General features: G+C 38.8%; 1 protein-coding gene across 2 annotated transcripts in view; it reads left to right on the top strand.

The window, feature by feature from the left end:
- The window catches only part of LRRC63 (leucine rich repeat containing 63), a 739268-nt gene that overhangs the window by 527702 nt on the left and 187821 nt on the right, over nucleotides 1-23745 (top strand). The window lies entirely within an intron of this gene.

Raw genomic sequence — 23745 nt, forward strand, 5'->3', positions numbered from 1 at the left:
CTGTAAAGTGAACTGTACTGACATTTGTGCAACTGACAATTTATGCAAATGTCTATGAGTGACTGCTGGTATGGCTTGCAAAGGTAAGCGTTTTTTTTTTGTTTGTTTTTTGGAATGTGAGTTTGTGTGCAAGTGTATCTGTATTACGGTTAGAGTAGCAGTTAAATAAGGGTATAAGTTTAGTGTGTGTGTGTGTGTGTGTGTGTGTGTGTGTGTGTTGCCTGTTTTTTGCTTAATTATACTATTTATTGCACTTTTATTCTGTTCTGCTCATTTAATACGGTATTTTAAAACTGTAAACTGAACTGCACTATTTGTATTGCATTTGTCTGCCTTACTGTGCCTTTTAGATCATATTTTGTTGCTGTTTTCACAGTTTGCAAAGCTTTTTTGCTATTTTCACTGATTGTGAAGTAATTGTTGCTACGTTTAACTGTTTGCTAAACATCTGTTCTGTTTTCTCACCAAGCAGTGTTTTAAATAACAGATTTGTTTGCTGTTTAAAACATTCTATAATGTCTCACTGCTGTTTTTCTGCTGTTTAAATCATTTGTTAATGTTCCCTGCTTAAATTAGTGTAGCTAGCAGCTATAGCATAGTCCAGATACAGGTTTGTTGCATCTGGGTGTGTTTGTAGTGGCTGTTCTATTCTGAGCACATTTTCCAAGCCATCTTTGATTACAAAGGACCCTTCTACACACTTGTGAGAGAAGTGTGCTGATTGGAACCTGTGTGGTGAAGAGTGATTGGTCTAGGGCTTGGAGTAAGCACCCTCATTGGCTCTTTTGAACTTTTTAACATTTTTTTAGAGTTTTTAGCTTCTGATATTTAAGCCCCGAGTTTGAGTGGGTTTCTGCTTGTATGCACATCATGTAGCACCACACACTGCTGCACAATTGTGCTACATAGCCAGACAGATAATTTCTACAACTTTTCCCTTAGCTATAGCTGTAGTACATTAGTGTAGTACTCATCTTTTGTACATTTCCGGTCTAAGAAGTATTGCTAGTGAGCTGAGACCTGTTAGACCACCAACCGAAAACCCTGTCAGAAACACTCCTAGATCATTCCTGAATGCGCCTCCTTTGTGATAACAGTTCTTCAAACCTGCCATTATGGACAGTTGGACTACCCCAGTTTCTCCTGCCAGCCTTGTTGACGGGTCACTTGAGGCAGTGTAGCAACTGCCTCATGTACACTGACAACCCTCTACTAATAACTCACTCTAGTACGGAGTGCAAGAGATGTATCTACACCAAGAGTCTTGAATCCCTGCTCTCTAGCACTCGAAACAGTAACACTGAAAAGGTTGTCAACTCACCCACCACTACTCATGCACATATTACACATAGTATGCATCCAACATATAAATCAACATACGTGGAGGTTCTCTCAAAAAACTTACTGAAACACCAGCAACCTCCAAAACACAAGACTGCTACAACTAACACAGTTCCCACAACACCCAAGACACATAGCAGCACCAATGTCTCCTCTACCAAACCCTTACTCATAAACGAAATTTTTTGTCATTGAAGACTGCCTAGTAAGACACACGGATGTCCCACTCACCAGGTTAAATAAAGAGAAAGTTGTGGTCAGCTGCTTGTCCTGTGCTAGGATTCATCAGATCACGCATGCACTCAAGTCTCTCGACAACGACTACCATTATGACTTTGTCATAGCTCATGTTGGACTGAACGACCTGAGATGTACCTCACTGAACTATATGAAGAGAGACATGATTAAGCTCTCTGAGTATGTGTTCCATTCAGGTATGTCCCTAGCCTTGAGCAGCATATTACTGTCACTTAGAATGATGTCATGGTAAAAACAAAAAAATGATCAATTTCAATAAGTGGCTTAGTTTTTGGTGTCATTCCAAGGGGATCCAGCTTCTGTCAGCCTGGGATGACATGGTCGACAAACCATGCTGCTTTCCCAGAGACAGTTTGCACCTGCCACCACTAGGCTTTCAGCTAATGTCAAAAGCTTTTGCTTCGCCCATAGTGCCTTTTTTAGGCAAGGTCTCAAAAACAAAATTTTTGATGTAAAAATTGCCAGTCATAACAAAATAAGGGTTATGCTGCTAAACACTAGGAGCTTAAACCAAAAACTGCACACCCTGGAAACACTCCTATCCCTGGAGGATGTAGATGTTTGTGCAGTCACAGAAACCTGGTTCAAGGCCTCAGAAAGTTTATTGGCCTTCCAAGACTGCAGTGCCTTCCATACCTTCAGACTGCAAAACCAACATGTGAGGACCAAAAGAGGCAGTGTTTCTATCTATTTTAGAGATAAATTCACCTCCCGACTAGTTAGACAGGACAACTTCATGGAGTTACTGCAAGTTCAGATTACTGTGGATAAGATGCCCATTCAAGTCATAGCTAGTTTTAGATCCCCCTCCATGGATCATGATGCGCATGAGGCCTACTTGACCAAACTGGAGTCAATCGAAATATTGCCAGACACTCTGGTCACGGGGATTTCAATTATCCCACCATCAACTGGGAAACCTACTCTAACTCTAACTCACTAGTGAAAAAGTTCCTTGACTTTGTTAACTCAAATGCCCTGGAACAAATTGTTCAAACCCCAACAAGAAGAACACACATACTAGATCTGGTCCTCACTGACATGACAAAGAGATGTACCATCGCAACTGTCGGATCCTCATTAGTTAAACTGGACCACAAATCAGTCACCTTTGAAGTGGCAGTAACACCAGAATGCACAAAGGGTGAAGTCAGACTAAAAAACTTCACCAAGATAAACTATACTCTCCTAGGGGAAGGTATAAATGCATTCCAAGCCCCAGCCCCAGCTGAAAGTCATTTGCATAGGCTTGGCTGTTCCAGAGAGAATGAAAGCCAGAGCCCCAAGTAAAAACAAGCCACCCTGGTGGACATCCAGCATCAACAAATGCAAAAGGTTGCTGTCTAGGAAAACTAAGTCAAGGCCCCAACAATGGAAAAGCACCCTCCTTAGCCTCAATAAGCAAGTAAGATAATATGTCAAATTCTGAAAGGGTGACTTTGAGAAAACCTTAGCAATCACAGTCAAGGATAACCATAAGGCTTTTTACAGCTACGTACACAGCCTAAAAGGTACGTGCCGAACTAGTGACTGATGGTATCACACACACTGATCTCATAGAGATAGAAAACCTACTGGTGGACAGATTTTATGAAAATTTCACTCCCTTATCCCCTCCAAACTTATCACAAACCTTGCCCCCAACTCCCCCTCACCCTATATATCCAAAGAGCAAGTCACTAAAGTCTTGTCTAAGGCAAAAAACAGCCTCTATGAATCAGACAGCATCCCAGGCTATCTTCTAAACAAACTAAAAGGTGAACTAACATCACCATTAAGTACCCTGTTCACTCACAGCCTAATCACAAGCTATGTTCCTGCAGAATGGAGAACAGCAACAATTATTTCCCTCCACAAGGTGGCTTAGCAGCAGACCCGGGGAATTATAGACCTATATGTCTGACCAGCCTCATCTGTAAGGCCATGGAATGTATCATTATGGACTTCATAAATAAAGACATAGGTGACCTCCAAACCCTGAAACCGACCCAATTCTGCTTCATTGAGGTAAGATCCTGCCTGTTAAACCTGGTAGATTTCTTCAAAAATGTGACCAGAGCCATTGACGAGGGCAAATCTGTGCACACAGCATACCTCAACTTGGTTTTGCCCACACTTCTTGTCTAAGAGGTTGAGTGGTTTGGTCCCTAATCAGGGGCCTTTGACCTTCATTGAGGTTTGTTCCATTTCACATAGAGATTTGACTCAAGAACTATGAGTATCATTTCAGTTCCGATTACTAACACTGACAAATACATCACTGAATACAAGCACATCACTGGACAGATTCTTATCTTCAAATAATGAATGTTTCTACTAATTTGCACACCATACATATAGCGCATTTATGAGTTTGAAATAACTACCACTGGCTTATTCTTTTGAGCAATACAGGCAAGGCATTCTTGGCATTGTTTTAAAACTGTTGATTGTTCCATTGCTTTTTATTTTGTGCACTCCCACAGTGTATGTATTTCAGACCGCTGTCTCTGAATGTTAAAAATCATAGTGCTGGCCTTTAAAAATCATAACAGAGGGCTCAAAACAAGAACACTTTCTTATTTGCTTAGAAGAGAACGTCTGACCATGCTTACCACATACATTTCTTGATAAAGAAGGTTTGTAGAAGCTTATTTAACTTCTGTAATAATGTGTACACCCTTGAACATGTCTATATTTATGTGGAAAATCGGAAGAAAATGAGTAAATCTAGTGGAAGCATGGGAAAATATACAATAAAAAAATCGGTAGTTACATATTATCGAGTTATTTGGAACCTGGTTGCTATAATACATAAGTACCTAGTTTTACATTCATACTGGTTATCAGCCTTAGACCTGAAAACTTGGGTGTTATACATAGGGTCTATACTGAATTAGTGAATGCTTAGAAAAGCGAACGCTAATTCATCGGCCATTTTTAAGCAAAAGCATAAAATCTCGAACACCCGGAACAGCGATTTTTTTTTCACAGGGAAAAAAATTGCTGGTCCACAAAAAAAAAAAAAAAAAAAAAAAAAAACTTAAAACATTATATAATGTGGGGGGCTATGCCTCCCCATACCCCCCTACTTAAATATACCAACTTCAAGATCGCACCACTGTGGAGGAAATGGTGAACTCCCGTAACCGGCCCAGCGATTTTTTGCCCTGTGTAAAAAATCGCTGTTCGGGTGTTCAGGATTGTAAGATTTTGCTTAAAAGGGGTCGATGAATTAGCGTTTGCTTTTCTAAGCGTTCGCTAATTCAGTATAGACCCTATACATATTACGTATATTACGTATTAAGTATTTATTCACATCTGAAGTATTGCATCAGGTGACGCCACAATATCACACATTGGTTGAAGAATACAAAAAAATTATCTATTTGATGTTAATATGTCCATTGAAGCAATACGATATGCATTCTGCTCTCACTTACTGACTGCTTTGGAATACTTTTCACTAACTGTTTGCATACCTTCACATGATGGAATTCTTAGAATTCTTCAGCATTCAAGTTCAGTGCCACTAGGTTCAACTCCCTAACAGTCACACTGATATTTAGATTGCTTTTCATCTCCTAAAGGATAGCAAATAAAAACAAGATCTGTTCTGATAGTTTTACATAGTTTATTGCAGTTGTTCTTTTCTGTCATGTATTGTTAGCATGTCTGTCCTTAGCAATTTTAACTTAGATGAATTCTTGTAGCTCCCATACTTTGGAATTCAGAAAGTGTGCAAGCACGATCGTGACCAGCCCTCCTCTGTTTACTGGAAGTGACTGTTGCTCATTAAGAATGAATACATGCTGGAACAATAGGAGGTCAGCTCATTAACTGTCCTTCTCTTGGCTGCAGCAGGGACTCTGAGAGGAGTGGGTAGTAGTGTGGTGTGACCTCAGGGAAATACAAACAGCCTTGCCATTAGTTGTGCTTGTGTCTCGAAGATAATATGTGTGATCCTGCATGCACAGCAGTGGTAAAAAGGAGAAGATATGTGGCAGCCGGACAATGAAGCATGTGTGCTGATCTATTTTTTAACCAAATTAAATGCTGGAAATTGGAAAATAGGAAAGTGGTGAAAAGGGCAAAGCAAGCAGAGGATAGAGCATAGGTAAACATCTACTGAATGAGTAGGCTAGAAGTGGTGAAAGAAGAAAAACATTTTTTTTTAGTCATATGGTCATTTCATGTGTGTGTGTGTGTGTGTGTGTGTGTGTGTGTGTGTATGTATATATATATATATATATATATATATATATATATATATATATATATATATATATATATGGTTCCCATTCAGAAGCCTGAAACATCATAAGCCTGAAAATCAAAATCCTGAAACCAAAAGCCTGAAAATTCAGAATCCTGAAAACTCAAAATCCTGAAAGCCCAAAATCCTGAAAGACCAAAATCCTGAAACTCAAAATCCTGAAAACACAAAATAGACATACTGATGTCATTGTGGCTTTGCTATTGTTAGCCCTGTGGTGTTAGGTCATGCGTTGGGGTCAGGTAAGTGTGCGGTTGGTTTTATTTTAGGGTTAGGGCGGTTTAAGTGAGTTAGGATTAGGGCAGGTTAGGCATGTATGCAATAGTGACAAATATTGGGGTTAGGGCGGTTTAAGTGAGTTAGGTTTAGGGCGGGTCAGGTTAGTGTGCGATAGTGACGGACCTTAGGGTTAGGGTTAGGGTCAGGGTCAGTTGGTAGATATTAGTGTCTTTATAGTGACATATTAGCATTATTTGTGTTTTCAGGATTTTGAGTTTCAGGATTTTGGTCTTTCAGGATTTTGGGCTTTCAGGATTTTGAGTTTTCAGGATTCTGAATTTTCAGGCTTTTGGTTTCAGGATTTTGATTTTCAGGCTTATGATGTTTCAGGCTTCTGAATGGGAACCATATATATATATATATATCTATATCTATCTATACACAAACACACACACACACACACACACACACACACACACACACACACACACACACACACACACACACACACACATATATAAAGAGAAGTTAGGTTGAGGAAGATAGTAAGGAAAGTAAAAGGAAATTAAGAGGCTAAGGGTAGGTAGCATGGGACACAAACAAGGAAGACAGTCAAGACTGTCAAGGAAGTTGTTGATGCTATGAAGGACAGGGAAGACAATGGAGAAGTAGGCATCAGACACACAGAAGGACAATGGTGATGGGGAGGACTGGACAATTAACAGATGCAGGCATAGACGCAAAAGAGAGAAAACATTGTGATGGGTGATAGGATGGAGTGTGCAGCTGCAGTCTCTTCCCACTACAACCCAGTGGGAGGTTATTCCCCTCCTTGGGCTCCCTCACCATTGGGTCCTGGCACTGACATTAATGCCAGTGCAGGTTAGGGATGGGACTCCATGAGTCACCTGGGAAAGGTCTCTAACTGGATTATTCTGGCAGCAGGCTGACTATCAGTGAGGTCCACCACCATTTCCTTCACCTTCTGCTGGGTGGCATTAAGTGTCACTTCCACTGTCACTGCTTCCAGATTCTGCTAGAGCAGCACCTTCCGGATCAGGGCTAGTGGCAGTGACCTCTACAGGTACTGCTGGTAGTGTGGTGGTGAGAGCAACAGATGGGGATAAAAATGGCTGTGGTGTAATAGCCAGCAATGGTGAGATGGCAAGCCTGGATGGTGGCAGGGGTGCTGATGTGGATGCTACTGCATATAAATATTAAATAAATTAATAAAAACAAAATAATAAAAAATGTGTATAATGGAAAGGTTAGGGGAGTGGAGAGAGAATACAAATACAATGAAAATGAAGGTAAATTATAACCGGAGTCTGACTATTTTATATGCACTATAATGCAATCATCATGAAACATCATTAATCACCATGCTCCAACCAGATCTATAAGAATTAAGGCCAAGCCTGCCCCATGGCTTTCTAGCGAAACCAAACACAAAATTCACATCAGAAATAAATACTGGGCCAAGTGGAGAATGACAAAAAAACACCACTGACCAACTAACATTTAGAAAGCTAAGAAATGACACTAAAAAGGCCATACTCTCTGATAAACAAAACTACTACTTACAATATCAACAACCTAATCACAACAACCCACAGAAATTCTGGGCCAGCATCAAGCAATTACTGCACCCAGGTAACTCTACTACACCAAACCCTCAAAATACAGACTTGAATAATCCAATCCATACAGCTAATACCTTCAATACCTTTTTTACAGATACTATCCAATTACTAGCCAGTCAACTAACACCTAATACCTTCACAATACCCTCATACTCTTCAACCCCACCACCCCCTTTTCATTTCAAACCTGTTACAACCTCATTTATTCAAACCCTTTTGAATAAACTGAAACCATGCTCTCCTTCTGCAGACCTACTGCCTTCTGAATATCTACAGATATCATCCAAGGCCATAGCCTATCCTATTTCCATATTGATAAATAGATCAATTACTGAAGGTTACATCCCCACCGTATGGAAAGTCTCCCACATAATCCCCTACATAAAGGAGGACATTCCACAGAAATATCAAACTATCGCCCCATTGCCCTACTTTCTCCCCTAGCTAAAATTATGGAGAAGTGTATCCATAAGCAACTACTCCACCATCTAACTGAAAATAACTTACTTTCCAACTGTCAACATGGTTTCAGACCCTCACACAGCACTACCACTGCCCTCTTGTCTTTCACTGACTATATTAACAGGTACCGAAACCTGAATAACCTTTCTTCTGCTCTATTCATCGACCTGTCCAAAGCATTCGACATGGTAAACCACCAAATTCTCTTAAAAATCCTGAAATCTCTCATTAGACCCACTTTCCATAAAATGGTTCCAATCCTACCTTGACAACCGACAACAAGCAGTACTTTGGCAAAACACTTTATCCACCCTTCTACCTGTTACCTTAGGAGTCCCTCAGGGATCCATACTTGGACCTCTTCTTTTCTCTATATTTATTAATGACCTTCATCTAGCTATCCCACAAGCCACCTGCATACAATATGCTGATGACTCAACCCTATTATGTTCAGCTACATCATCCCATGACCTTCATGCTCTCACCCAAAAAGTATTCAACATAGTTGAACAATGGTTCTCTCAGCATTGCCTCCTCTTGAACCCTAAAAAACCAAACTTCTCCTCTTCACGCCTACTCATAAGTCCTCCCCTCTCCAATTCTCAGTAACATCTACCAATGATACTATTATATCTCCTGACTCTACCACCAAACTACTCGGTGTCACCATTGACAATAATCTGAGCTTTGACATCCACATCAATAATACCATAAAGACTGTTAATAAAAAAATCAGTACCCTCTACAGGATAAATCCCTTCCTTTCCCCCACTGCTAAAACTACAATTGCCCACACACACTTGATCTTTACACTCCTTTATGCCTCTCCCATTTTTACTAATCTCTTCAAGAATAACCTCAACAAATTGGAAATGGCTTATAATAACATAGCACGATTTGCTACAGGCAACCCATTCAGAACCCATCATTGCATTAACCTAAAACAGCTAGGATGGTTAGAACTACAACACCTGATTAAATTTCACCAACTCACCCTTGCCCACAACATCCTTTATAAACCTTCTAATACTCCAAGTTTATCTACCCTAATCACCCCTATACAAATCTGAAGTCCTTACGCTCATCTCAAAAACTACAAGTCCACACCACTAAACCTAACAACAGAGCTGGGATTCCTTTTCTCTAATTCTGTAGGTAAATCCTGGAATCTTCTCCCTTGTGACCTCTCCTCACTCACCTCATTATCTCTCTTTAAAAATAGACTTAAACTTCTCCTCAAAACTCACTGGCTATGCCCCTGTTCAAAACCAGACTAGTCATCTTCCTCTACTAAGTTATCTAACCTATCCAGTGCTTACTAGCCTCTGCTACTTTTTTTTCCATCTTATCATACTTTTCTTATCTACCCCTTTTCTTTTTTTATATCCTCTTTTTACTTTCTCTTCTTAAGCAACTCCTTTGCTACATTACTACTCACCTAACTTCCTTTGTTTAACTATGACTTAACCTGATATGTCTCCATACTTGAAATTTCACTGTTTTATGATTTTTTTTCCTCAATAATATATTCTGTTACAAACTCTGTACTGTTAATTACTTAATACCATTGTTGATGAGTTTTATTTCCTTTTTAAAGTTGCTATTTTTATTAGTATATTGATATTTTTATAGTATAGTATATTGATATTTTTTTCTGTGTTGTTTGAACTTGTACTATTGTATTTAGACCATGTCTTGGAGCTTATCTCCCCGGGCCTCTACTGAAAAAGGACATGTATCCAGCTAGACTAGCCCGGTCAACAAATGTAAAATAAATAAATAAAACACCCACCTCACTGAAACAATGATGTGCCAGTATACAACCTATAGGGGACTTGAACCTGCAGCCTTCAGAACATGCAACTTGTAAGGTAATGTATTCACATGCTTGGCTACATCCACGATATAAAAAAAAAAAACTCCTGTGAAACACATACTAATTGTGTTTGTCACACACTTGCACAGTGAAAGAATGAAATCAACAACAATATACAGTCCTTAGGGGACTTGAACCTTTAGCCTTCAGCACATGCAAAGTATAACAACAAAAAAAAAAACAATGCATTTACATGCTGAGCTATATCCATAATATAAGGAATGTTTGCAGTGAAACTTGCACTAAAGATGTGTGTCACATACTTTCAGAATGAAAGAGACAGCAATAAACAACCCAGAGGGGACATGAACCCACATCCTTCTATACATGTGAAGTGAGAGACCATGCATTTACATGCTGAACCACATCTGCAGTCTGAGCAAAGTCTCCCATGAAACACACACTAATGGTGTATGTCACACAGGTGCAGGATGAAATTTACAACATGTAGCTTAACCAATGTGTGCATCATATTATTGTGGGCACTATTGTCAGAAGGAAAATAAAATACTCTTAGGAAATTGTGTGTGATGCCAAAAAAAATTAACAAGGGTTGGAACTTGAATGCAACTCCATCAGCATAGCCAGTGCATCTACTGAAGACTCATGATGCTGAGGCTACCTGCACAAACCTACTGAGGCATGCCAGGCAAATTAATAAACTAGGCCGTGAGTCAGTTGATAAAATACCACAGAGACTGCAGGTCTCACATAATTTCCCATTAAATGTAGCACCTATCGTACTGTAAAGTACTACAAAATAAAAGCCTAACACAAGTTTTGTCAAAGTAGTTTAGTAAAGAGGAAACTGAACCCACTGACAACATTATACTATGAGAACAGCAACTTAACATGTTGAGATACAGGTATAAGTCCCCAGAAGTATACAACCACTGACATGTGTGCAATCAACCATATAGTGCTCACATTCATATCTCTCAACTGTACAGATTTTTGCAGAATGTCCAGATTTTTGCCCATTATTTTTGGTCCATTTTTATGAAATTGTGTTTTTCTGGCAAATTAGTAACAAATTATTAAAGACTGAAATTAGAAAATAATGAGAGACATTTGAGTTTCAGACTTCATACCCTTCAGAAAATTCATGCTAATGCCAAAACAGTTATTCTATCAACTTTCTAAGTTTGTAAGACCAATATTTAAAAATTGTCCCTATTTTTGGGCCTATGTCCCTTTTTATTTATGGCTTTGTCCAGATTTCTTGCTCTAAGAGGTTTTGAGGTATGCTCACATTAAATATTGGACATGCATCCTAAGTGCCAATAATACATGCAGCAAGGGCTAACACCTGTCTGTCTTTACACTAAACACTCCCTATTTTAGCAGGTGCATTCTTCAAAATAACTGGTACATTAGCAAATGACCCGAACTATTAGGGCAACATATATTTCCTAACATACCTGTTTCACGTGCATTAAAATATTATCTTCTGCATCTTAACTCTTCCAGGTGTTTCTAGAGTTGCATCCTACTGATGCCTTTAGGAGTCAAATATTGCTTTTTCATATTTGCATTAATAATTCAAAAACCATGCTATATACAAAGTATTAAAACATTTCATCTTAAAACTTACACAATGGCAAACAGCTGTAGTCTGACATAAATACTCTCAGATGGATAAGCAAAATGCTGCTGACTGTGTGTATAACATGACTTATTGCTTAGATATTGTACGTTTTTTACAAAATATTGCAAACTAAATTATTTCTGGGTCAGATTAATGAATGGATATATACCATGCTGCTATCATGTACATATTGTGGCATGATGCACAGATGATATCACACTATTTTGTATTCATTAAATGGTTTTACACTTTGTATAGAGCCACAAAACAAAGGTAAATGAAAGAGTACACCAGTGAAAGCATAACTATCTGAATTTCATGCTACACAACCAATCCAAGATGGTGGAACCATTCAGAAAGCTATAAAGTAATCCTGTACTCTTAGTGTAGCTCTTTGCTATGAACTCGAAAACCTACTGGAATACAGGCAGCATCACACTTAGAAAAAAAAGAGCAATGTTAAGAACTGCTGCTGCTCTCTTGCATGTGTATGTGCAACAGGCTCAGATCTATGCTGCTGCTGCTAGACCCCAGCCAAGGAGAAGAGGGTGTTCAGAACCCATTTAACATATCATGGTCTTCATGATATTGAAATATTACAGCAATACAGAGTTGATAGGGAAACACTCCAGGAACTCTGCAACCTCTGCTTCCCCCACCTCAGACTCAGAGGAAATTAAGGAGAACCTGCACCAGTGAAAACTAAGGCATGTGTAGCTTTAAGGATATTAGCTGCTAGTACATTCCAGAGACCCACAGGGGATATACTAGGGGTGTTCCAGGCCTCAGCCTTCAGAATATTGCCCCAATGTCTTGGTATGCTATGCTAGAATATGCAAGGGAGTACATCGATTTTCCCAGGACTCCAGAGGAGAGAGCAAGAATGGTGCAGGAATTTTATGCTACAGCACACTTCCCTGAAATTCTGGGGGCTATAGACTGCATTCTCTTAGAAATAAAAGCCCCACCTGGTGAACAGGGAAGGACATACATCAACAGGAAGGAGTTCCTCTCAGGTTATCTGTAATGCCCGAGGGATCTTTCTCAGTGTGTGTGCTGGTAACCCAGGCAGTTACCATGACTCACACATATGACACACCTCTCAGCTTTACACAAGGTTTACTAGGGGTGATGTTCCACAAGGCCATCCAATGTAGCTTATGCATGTTAAACATTGCTCATGACACCCATCAGAAATTCACACATACCCACTGAAGAAGGATATAACGATGCCCACACTCAAACAAGAAACATTATACAGTGTGTATTCAGTGTGCTGAAGTCACAGTTCTGGTGTCTAGACACATCACGGGGTGCCCTGTAATATGACCTAGGCATCTGCACAGAAATTCTCAGAGTCTGTGCCATGTTGCACAATAGCATCTTGAGGATACAGCTGTAACAGGGACAGCAAAGGCCAGGAACACACTTTCCTGGACCACAGGCAGGGCCTGCACCTCCAGCACATGCAGACAAGGATTCTGAGGGAGAACCTTCAGTGGCAGAGAGAGCTGGCAGAGGCAGGGGTGTACAATATGTCCTCGGTCTGGCTAAGAGGCAAAGATAGCAAACACTCACCAGCTAAGGAATACACATAACAATCTAAGCACATACAAATAGTAAAACTGATGCCAGCCAACATCTACAAACTTTACTTATCCGTGTAATGGTTGTGTACTGATAGCATCAGACTGAGACAGCCCCAAAGGACATGAGTCGTACCCACAGTAATAACAAGGAAAGTGCGGAAACTGTAGTATAAAACAAATGTATAAGAATATAAAAGTAACTTGTATACCTGCATACTGTTAGTTGTAAATGTACTCAAGCAGAACCTGCGTGGGATGTCCAACAATGGCATTATTGACATATGACTGACATATGCAATATACAGCTATACATTGTACACAATAACCCGCATCAAGTCAGTCACCTACCCACCATCTATAAACCAGTCAACAGGACAGTTATATCAACAGTTTCACAAGAAGAGGAATAACCAGGAATGGAATATGACTGATCTGAATGCATGACTTACAATACTAACTGAAATAGTCATTCTGAAATGAGCATGTATAAAAACATCCAAAATGTTCTTATATAATACACATGTATAAAATTAACATTGTGAGAAAGACTCACTTAGCTATCTACTCTGTGCATTAGACATACATGCAACCCTAAATTAAAGCAAAATGAATAAAGGGAGTGACACAGTCATCATCATTTGCACAGGGTTGGGGAGGAGGCCAAGACTGACACCAAAGTAGTGAGTGTGTGGGAGTAACAAACACAGGTATTCATTAAAGTAGAACATTTCTAAGGGCCAGTAATAGGAGAGGAATTGCAATTAACATTAAGGTTTAATTAGCCTGCATGTGTGTCAGTGGGTATTGACACTTTTATTGAAATGTGTGTGTGTGTGTGTGTGTGTGTGTGTGTGTGTGTGTGTGTGTGTGTGTGTGTGTGTGTGTGTGTGTGTGTGTGTGTGTGTGTGTGTGTGTGTGTGTGTGTGTGTGTGTGTGTGTGTATGTGTGTGTGTGTGTGTGTGTGTGTGTGTGCATGAGCACAGTCAAGCTCTGTGCTAGCACTACATCCTGGCTTGTCAAGCAGGTGTGAGCCATGCATGGTAGAGTTGAAGTTCAGTGTCATCCATCCTGACCACACACCTCTGCCAGGTGTTACACTGCCAGTTCCACATCCTTGGTTCAAAGTGGGGAATGCCATCTGAAAGTGAGTGATGGCTGCTGGATGAGCTCTCTTCACAACTATGTCCAGGACCATGATCACATGCTCTACCATGTCTTGGTGTGGACATCTCAATCACTGACACAGTCACATTGGTTAATACCAGAGGATGTTGCTGTTTTATAGACATATAGATGCTGACCCTTCCTAGCAGATGTTCTGTCATTGTCTGTACTTCCATGAAGGCCCTATATATACATCTGGTGGCTCATAATGACACACCAGCTACAGAGGAGGATGGACAGTAGGGTTCCTCTGAGCACCTCTAGCAACCCCTCTGTGTGGTACCATGCCCTCAAGATGGCTACGGGCAGACTCGACCAGCTCTGGATCTAGAGTAGCCAGACTACCCCGATCAACTGTGTCACCCCCAACCTATCCCATATCTGAGGGCTCAGTGGAATGGGTATGCATAGGCATAGTGACTGTGTCCAAAATAAGGCCAGGAGATGTGTGAGGCACAACCTCAGAGTCATACTGAACTTCTACACCCCCTGACTGTGCTTCTATATCTCCATCAGAGCCTACTGATACTCTGACATTAGGTAACATGAGTTCTACACTGCCACTGTCAGGATCACCTGTGATAATAAGCAACAAACACAAGAAAAAGAGAAATGGGGACTAGAAATTACCCAAAATGTGTTCTAAATGCTCATGTTAAACAATTTCAGATGCTAAAGGAATACAATAATTACTCTCTCCTCAGACTTACATCTGACTAATGGGTATTACTAAGCAAAGAAAGTTGTGCTTACCATGTGCAGATGGTCTTTTAGCTGGTAATTCTGATGTTCCTGGAAAAAGAGGAAGGCAGTGCAAAGATGGCTAATAAGCATCACAATGCAAATAACACAATGACAAGAGACCAATGCTCTGCCTATCTTCCCCATACGAAATATCTCAGAATCAATCAGACTGGCCAGTTCCCCCACCCCACAATCTCTGTTGGACTGTGTCTCTTCTAAGCAACATGTCTCGATGTGTTCAGATATATCAGAAGTATAAAACTATTAACTCATAAAGATGTATAGAATGGAAGTAAATGCCTTATATATAGCATACCTGGAAGTTGTTCTTGGGACACATTTGAGCTGTCATGCACATCATCACTACCATCAAGGAGTCTGTGTGTACTCTCTGCTGAGCTGTTTGGATCTCTGACAGTGGACTGGAACAACTAAGTTTCAGGGCGTGGTGGCTCGGTAACAGGACCACTCCCAGCAGCCATCTGTTCATGTGCAACTGCAGCTGCCCTCTGGAAGGCCACTGTAATCATATCAGTGGCACTATGCTGCATCTGATTATAGTTTCTGATACAGCTGCTCTCTGCATTTGTCATCAACCACCTACTGCCATATGCTTTTTCTAACAGACAAATCACCTCTGTCTCTGTCAAGCAGAATGCATCCATGACAGTGTAAAGCTTGAATGATGACCTCACTCTCTGCATCAGTGATTGGTGACTTACATGGAACTGATGGTCTGGATGCCATAATACTGTATGACATGAAATAGAAAAAAAGACAAAACAGATTTTAGCACATAGCAAAATTATTCTACTCAAATAAAATCTGTGCTCCCATCATAAACACAAAACAATTGAGCACACAATGCTCATTTAGGACTACATACAAGTTTAGGGATCCCCCCCAAAAAAATGTAATACATTAACATTACATCGCTTCAGTTAACATTTCTGTAATGAGGAGAGCAGTTGTATAACTGACTACTGGGTGGCAGTATTATCAATAAAGAGACAAGAACTCAAAGTAGAAATGCCAATCAATTTTCATTGATCTCTCCCCTGTTCTGGAAGTCACCACTGGACACCTAAGAAGCCTAACACCTCTTAGCTACACATGTACAAGCCCTTGAATTTGATAATAAACAAAATACACTTGTCTGCAGTAACTTGTGAAATTCCAAGGGCAAATGGTAATGCAATACTGTGATGTAACCATACCATTCATTAGCAAACTTTGAAAGCAGAGCAAGAACTGACATACCTGCACTATGCCAACAGTGAATGAAAACAATACATTCCAAATATGAAAATGTAAACAGTTTATGAAGAGGGCAAATATACCTTTGAAAAAAAAAACAGTAATTTGTAGAAAAATCTCCTCCAAGTAAATGCCTGTAATGGTCTGTCTGTATCAAAACAGTTTCCCCTTCCTGTAAATTCCCTAGCTGCTCCATTACTTTTATATAACATAGATTCAACCCACTGAACATTGTGAAGATGCAAATGAGATATTAAATCATTAGCATTCCTGAATACCAACATTCTCACTTGGTGTAGGAGAGATAAACATCATGTAATTAACAAGGTTGCATGCACACCCTTTGGGACTGCAGGGAGTAACAATGACAATTGTTAGCTGCTAATGGCTTGCAAGTGTTTAGTCTTGAGTACAGCAGCAAACAATACTCAAGAGACTCTTCTCTCTGAAGTGAGTGTGCCATGTGGGAATGCACCTTGAGAGCATGAGAACAACCTTAATAACATTGTATAGCACGCTTTCCATCATTTGATTAAAATTGTTCTGCAGTCCTAATCAACTCTATTGCACACTGAAACAAAGATCAAAGACATGTGCATGACATTACATTTCTGTTAGTTAAGCTGAGAGAAGGGGCAGATAATTAGAAAATAAAGAGAAAAAAGTGCTGCAGTGTTGCCAACCTTACAATGGTATGCTGTGGGATATTATTATTATCCTAAGTATGTTGTCAATACCACATTAATCTAGACATGTTCAAGCAAATGAGAAAGGAAAATTTTCTGATCTTTCTTCTGCTGGACCTGTAATTTGATGGCTTGCTAAGTCCCAATATATATATATATATATATATATATATATATATATATATATATATATATATATATATATATTTTTTTTTTTTTTTTTTCAATTTGTGCAGTACTTGGCAGAGCACAAACAGGACTCTTAGCTGAAGGAAAAAGTGAATAATTTAATTTCTGTAGTCTTCAATAGCACAACCACTCCTGGCACCACTGTGCGGTATTTGTTTTGAGTGAGTGAAGTGCACCTGATATCTACCTCTCTCTGTGGTACAAGCTGTAAATGCAGTGACTTTGGACCAATAACAGAGTTGCTCTGCTGTGCAAATCCATACTGCGTAAAGGGAATGCTGAAATTATAACTATTTTTTTTTTTTAAGTTTTACTTTCATCACAACTTTATATGCTGATCTGATGTTGCCATTTTCATTCATTCCTCAACTGATGGATCTCAGATCCAACATCTGATCTGACTCTGCTGTTTTTACTAGAGTCACAGATCCAGATCTCAAGCACAACCCTATGCCCATAATGCCTCACTCTCTTGGATTAGCTCAGAGCTCATTTGCCACCATTGTCCAAATGCGGATTTCTGCTCTCGAGCAACTGGAGGATTACAGATTGCCTTATATCTTCTTTGGTGAAAACTTTCTATAGTTACTTGATTCCTCTTACTTCTTTTACTTCATCTTCATATTTGTAAAAAATAGTAACAGGCAACCTTATGTTCGGATAGTCAATTCTAACCACAGGAAAACAGATTCCAAATTTCTTCTTTAACGTAAAAGTTTTTTATTTTTCAAAAAGACAACGTTTTCGCCGTGACCCCTGTCACAGCTTCCTCAGAAGAAGACAAATTAAAACAGCTAAACAAATCTGTTTAAATACTCACTTACAGGAAGTGACACATAGTTGTATATCCTGCACAAATTTATCTTAATAAAAAGTTTTTGTTACTAAAATCTGTTGTAAATAGTAGTACAATCACTATTAAATTACTAACAAGTACATATAAGTATTGTGTAGAAAGAACATATATAAATACCCTAAACTAATAAATGTGTACTGTTACATTATGAGTGTTACGAAATATACTTAAAAATTTTTTTAAAAAAATTTTATTAAAAGAACTACCTAAAATAGCTCTTTAACTTGAGAATACAGGAAATGTTACAATTCTCATTAAGACCTTCTGGTTTAAATGCATCTAAATTCAACTGCCATGTTAGTTCGACACATTCAAGAATAATCTGAAAAGGACCTCCCCTATTAGTTATAGGTACTTGATCAATGCCCATAAAACTAAAGGAATGACCTGGGTTACTGTTTACATGTTTCGCCAAGGCATTCTCTAATAGAGGTTTTTTTATAGCATATAGGTGTTGGTACACTCTCTCTTTTAGTTTGCGGTTGGTCTTTCCTATATAAAAAGAAGGACAGGAATTGCACAAGGCAATGTATACTACTGACTTTGATTCACAAGAAATCCTCTGTTTAATATTATACTTTTTGTTCCTCACTAAAAAGGAATTACCTGTCCTCATCACTTTGCACATGTTACAGCACCCACATTTAAATGAACCACTGGGTCTCGTAAAACTATGTACATTAGACGTGTGTTGTAATAATTCTTTCAAGTTACTACTTCTTCTGTAGATAACATAAGGGCGTTGGCCTAACTTATCAATGAAATTAGCAGAATTAATAACTAATGGCCAATTTTTTAAAATAATAGCCCAAATTCCTGTTGAATTCAAATTAAATTGAGTAATAAAACTCAAAGAATAATTTCTCTGCTGATCTAACAAGGCACTAAAGGCATTTTGATTCACAAGTTCGTTATCAGTAGTAGACCTACCAGCATTAGGTTGGTCAAGTAGTGGTTTATAAAAGCCTTTTGTCCTTTTAGTATCAACTTCAGTAATAAGGGCGTCTAAAAGTGAAATAGGGTATCCACGGTTTAAAAACATGCCTTTCAAAAACTGGCACTCAGTTTTAAAATCACTATAAGTACTGCACATCCTACCTGCACGTACAAGCTGACCTTTTACTATAGATTTTTTCTGTCTAGGTGGATGTAAGCTTGTGTAGTGCAGGAAGGAGTTGCAGTACGTTTGTTTTCTGAAAATCCCAGATAGGTAAATCCCTTCTTCTAAATCCTTAGTTAGTCTCACATCCAAGTAATCTGTTTCCACTGTTGAAAACCTATAAGTAAATTTTAGCCATTGTGTAGTACTATTTAAAAAGTCTACAAAAAGTTTTGCTTCAACCTCGTTGCCCTTAAAAAGGATGAATATATCATCCAAAAATCTGGTGTAGTATTTGACATTTTGCATTATAGTTTCATTGGATAGTATAAAAAGTTTTTCCCAAAAGGCTACAAACAAGTTGGCCACGCTGGCCCCACAGGGAGAGCCCATGGCTATTCCACATTTTTGTAAATAGAATTTCTGTTCAAATACAAAAAAGTTTGATGATAATACTATACTCAACAATTCTGTTACAACATCCATCTCCACTTGTGGTGCACCTAAATCTTTTAGAAGCAGTTGAATCCATTCAACTGCCTCGTTGTGTGGGATGGATGTGTATAAGTCAATGACATCGACAGTCAAAAAGTTAAACTCAGAGTTAAACTTAATGCTGTTGATGTCACGTAAAAAAGACCAAGAGTCTTTACAAATAGTAGATATTTTCTTTACATATTTTAATAAGATGCTATCTATCACTTTTGAGCAAGGGTAGGTCATAGAAGACCTACCGTCTATTAATGCCCTCATAGGGGGATTTTTTTGGTCTTTGTGTATCTTGGGTATTCCGAACATTACAGGCAACTTTGGCTGAATGATGTCAATGTAGTTGTATGTCTCTAAGTCAATTTTGCCTGCTAAAAAAAGGTCACGGAAATACCCACGAATACGACCTTGAACTACGTTGACCTCATTAAGAGAGGAGGCAACGTAGGCCTCAGAGGCAAGTACTTGCATCATTTTCTCTTTATATTGAGAGTCCTCAAAGACTACCAAACCGCCCCCTTTGTCAGGTTTTAAAAACCTGACGGATAAGGAACCAAGGTTTTTCAACCATTCACGTTGTGCAAATGAAATATTCATCTCATTCAAACTACTGTTTATTTTTTGTGTGGAAAAAAGATGTCTAATGTCTATTTCACACATTTGTTCAAAAAGAAGTAGATTTGGCTGGGTAGGAGGATTGAAGACACTAGTCAATTTCAGTTTGTTGTTAACATTTGTTGTTTCATTGTTAAATATCAATTTTAAATTTAACTTGCGTATGTAACATTTCAAATCAATCAGAACTTTAGCTAAACTCCCATAGGTACTTGGTATAAAAGTGTATCCCAAAGCTAAAAGTTCTACTAATTCAGAATCTAGTACTAATGATGAAAAATTATAAATAGTAAAATCGTTCATTCGGTTAGTATATATAACAGGTACTTGTAAAAGGTCTCGGGGTCCTGTGGAAGTAACGTTATCTATTGTCGTTTCCTCCAATTCACATTCCCCCCTTGTTTCTTCTGTTGGTTCCCTAAAAAAACATTATCATTAGGGACCCCTGAAGAAACCTGTTTATTCTGATCAGTTCTTCCTGGTCCTCTTTTGTTTTTATGATTGTAATTAACAGTAGTAGACCCTTTTAGCCTGTTACTTCTTCTAACATCCTGTCTAGGTGTAGTAGTAAGGTGTTCTCCATTCTCAATTTCAACAGGCATTGATTCAGTATTTAAAGAAGTAGAAGTACCATTTGAACCCATAGTGTTAAAACCTGGGCTTCGGATGTTTAAATGAGGGTAAGCTTGGTTGGAAAAATAAGCTGTTCTATCCCTTACTAACTTCTTATTTTTGTTAATTTTTAACTTAATTAACAGTGCATCAATGCTAGAAAAAATACGATCGTAGTCGTATTTAAATTGCAGGAAAGACATATTAGTTTTAATTTCCTCATCCAAGACATTAACTTCAGAAATAAGTGACAAAATGTGAGCATCATAATGTTTAACTATGACATTCAACAATTGAAGACCTTGTTCCTGAAATAAGCATTTCAGTTCTGAAAAATACGCTTGGTCTATTAGTAGTCCTGAAGGAGTAAAGTTGTTCCTTAAGCCTTTTGGAATCAACTTTTCGTTTAAACACTGCCTAAAATAGGCAGCTTCCAACTGCAGTTTTTTTAGTCTAAGCAACTTAGAGTCAAATACCTTTAAACAGTCGCCAATCATGTTATTGTCATTTGTTCGAGCAGGAGAAGAACAGTCAGTTGTCCCAGTGTTGGCGGCTGAAAGAAACGAGAACGGGTTTTCTTTATTTATCCAGTCGTTCAAAGTTAAGCGTTCCTCCACTGACTCCACACTACGCCTCTCATTTACGTTAGATGCAGGTGGTATGTTTGAGTTTGAATTGGCAACTGCAGCATAACTAGGAGAAGGAACCTTAAAAATTCCTGGAGTTGAAGGAAACAAGTCCGTTTCCCTGCTCGTAGATGAACCAGTGTTTTGGATAAGCAGACACCCTGTCCGTTGTTGGTTCACACGAGGAGGCAGTCCTCTGAGTTGTTGAGCGACAGGAAGTGACGTTTCGGACCCTTCCGAAGCAGATACGGGAACAGCGTTCCGATTTACAGTTATATCTGGTTTTTCTTTTCTATTAACCATTGGAGACTGCTCTAAAGCGTCCATACGAACATGTAAAGCTTCTAATTTTTGTGAAATAGAAGCCAATAAGGACAATAAGTCCACTTCTCTTGAATTTTCGTGAGTAGCTGTTAAAAGGAGGTTAGGACTAGCCGGACTAGCAGGAGTGCCTGAATCCATAGTAACCAGCAAACAGTCAAAACGAGCTAACAAACTTGTAAAAAATAGTAACAGGCAACCTTATGTTCGGATAGTCAATTCTAACCACAGGAAAACAGATTCCAAATTTCTTCTTTAACGTAAAAGTTTTTTATTTTTCAAAAAGACAACGTTTTCGCCGTGACCCCTGTCACAGCTTCCTCAGAAGAAGACAAATTAAACAGCTAAACAAATCTGTTTAAATACTCACTTACAGGAAGTGACACATAGTTGTATATCCTGCACAAATTTATCTTAATAAAAAGTTTTTGTTACTAAAATCTGTTGTAAATAGTAGTACAATCACTATTAAATTACTAACAAGTACATATAAGTATTGTGTAGAAAGAACATATATAAATACCCTAAACTAATAAATATGTACTGTTACATTATGAGTGTTACGAAATATACTTAAAAAATTTTTTAAAAAAAAATTTATTAAAAGAACTACCTAAAATAGCTCTTTAACTTGAGAATACAGGAAATGTTACAATTCTCATTCATCTTCATATTTGCTTGTACTTTCTATCCGTTCTCTTCATATCTTTTTCCCTTTCCTTTCTTACCCAAAGCCTTCGTACCCATTTAGGTTATTGTTTCATACCATTGTTGGCACTCTCTGCTTTACTTACCCACTGTAAGTGTATTTCTCATTTACTATTACTGGTAACTCTTTTTCTCTATCTGGCACTATATCTACCAAAAAAGTATATATCTGTATTAGATGTTTTTTGTTCTTCTTCATTAGAAGTAGTTAGATTCTGCTATGGCTGACAAACCTTTAGGTTTTAAAAAGTGCACCTCCTGTGGGCATAAAATACCTAACTTGGATACCCTCAGGAGTGTGTATATTGTCTGGGAGCTGCTCATTTGGATGTGGATTACTCTATTTGTTCAGGGTTCAGTTCCCGTGCCTCATGTGATAGAAGAAATAAACTTGCTTTAAAAGGTTTGCTCTCATCTTCTGCTAAAGCTGTCTCAGTTGGGGCTCAAACCGCCTGTTGTAAAACAGATAAAGGAAACCCTGATTTGGCACCTAAAGAAAAGGAGTATGGGAAACAGAACCCTGATCATTCTCACATTTAGCTCCAACCTTGGAGTCACTAGCTAAAGTATCAAAAACTTTGGATCAAACACCTTCCTTGGATCCGACTACATCTATACCAAGGTCTTCTTGGATCTGATCCCTCCTTTTCACACCGGATCTAATTTTTCCTTGGCTCCATTCACTCTTTCTTCAGAAGACTCCTAAAAATTTTCTAGGGCACCATCTAATACGTCATCCTTTAGGTCTTCCAGAAGTGGATAAGATGATTAGGACATTTCTCAGGACTCAGATTCAGATGGGGAGGGTTATTCCAGCTCCATGTCCTACTGGATCCTTGAGCCTCCCTCATCTCAATATCACATCGCTTCTCCTTCTCTGATCCGACCAGTGACTTTGGAGTCTTTGGATCCAAGATCTTCCAAGATGTCCTCATGTGATCAAAAAATCCTTGTTCTTTGACTCCGACTGTTCCTCTGAGTCATACTGCTCTAACCACTTTAGAGCAGGAAGACTCATGGAGCCAAAGTGTCAGCACTGGCTCCAGGGGTTTAGGATCAAGTCTAAGGTTGTTCATAGGTTCATAGGTTGGTACTAGGCTATTGGCCCTCGGGCCTAATACAAGCATAACCATAACAATTCCCTGGCT

This window comes from Protopterus annectens, chromosome 5.part0, assembly GCF_019279795.1.
Source record: "Protopterus annectens isolate FY-2018-M chromosome 5.part0, PAN1.0, whole genome shotgun sequence".
In the NCBI taxonomy this organism is placed as follows: Eukaryota; Metazoa; Chordata; order Ceratodontiformes; family Protopteridae; genus Protopterus; species Protopterus annectens.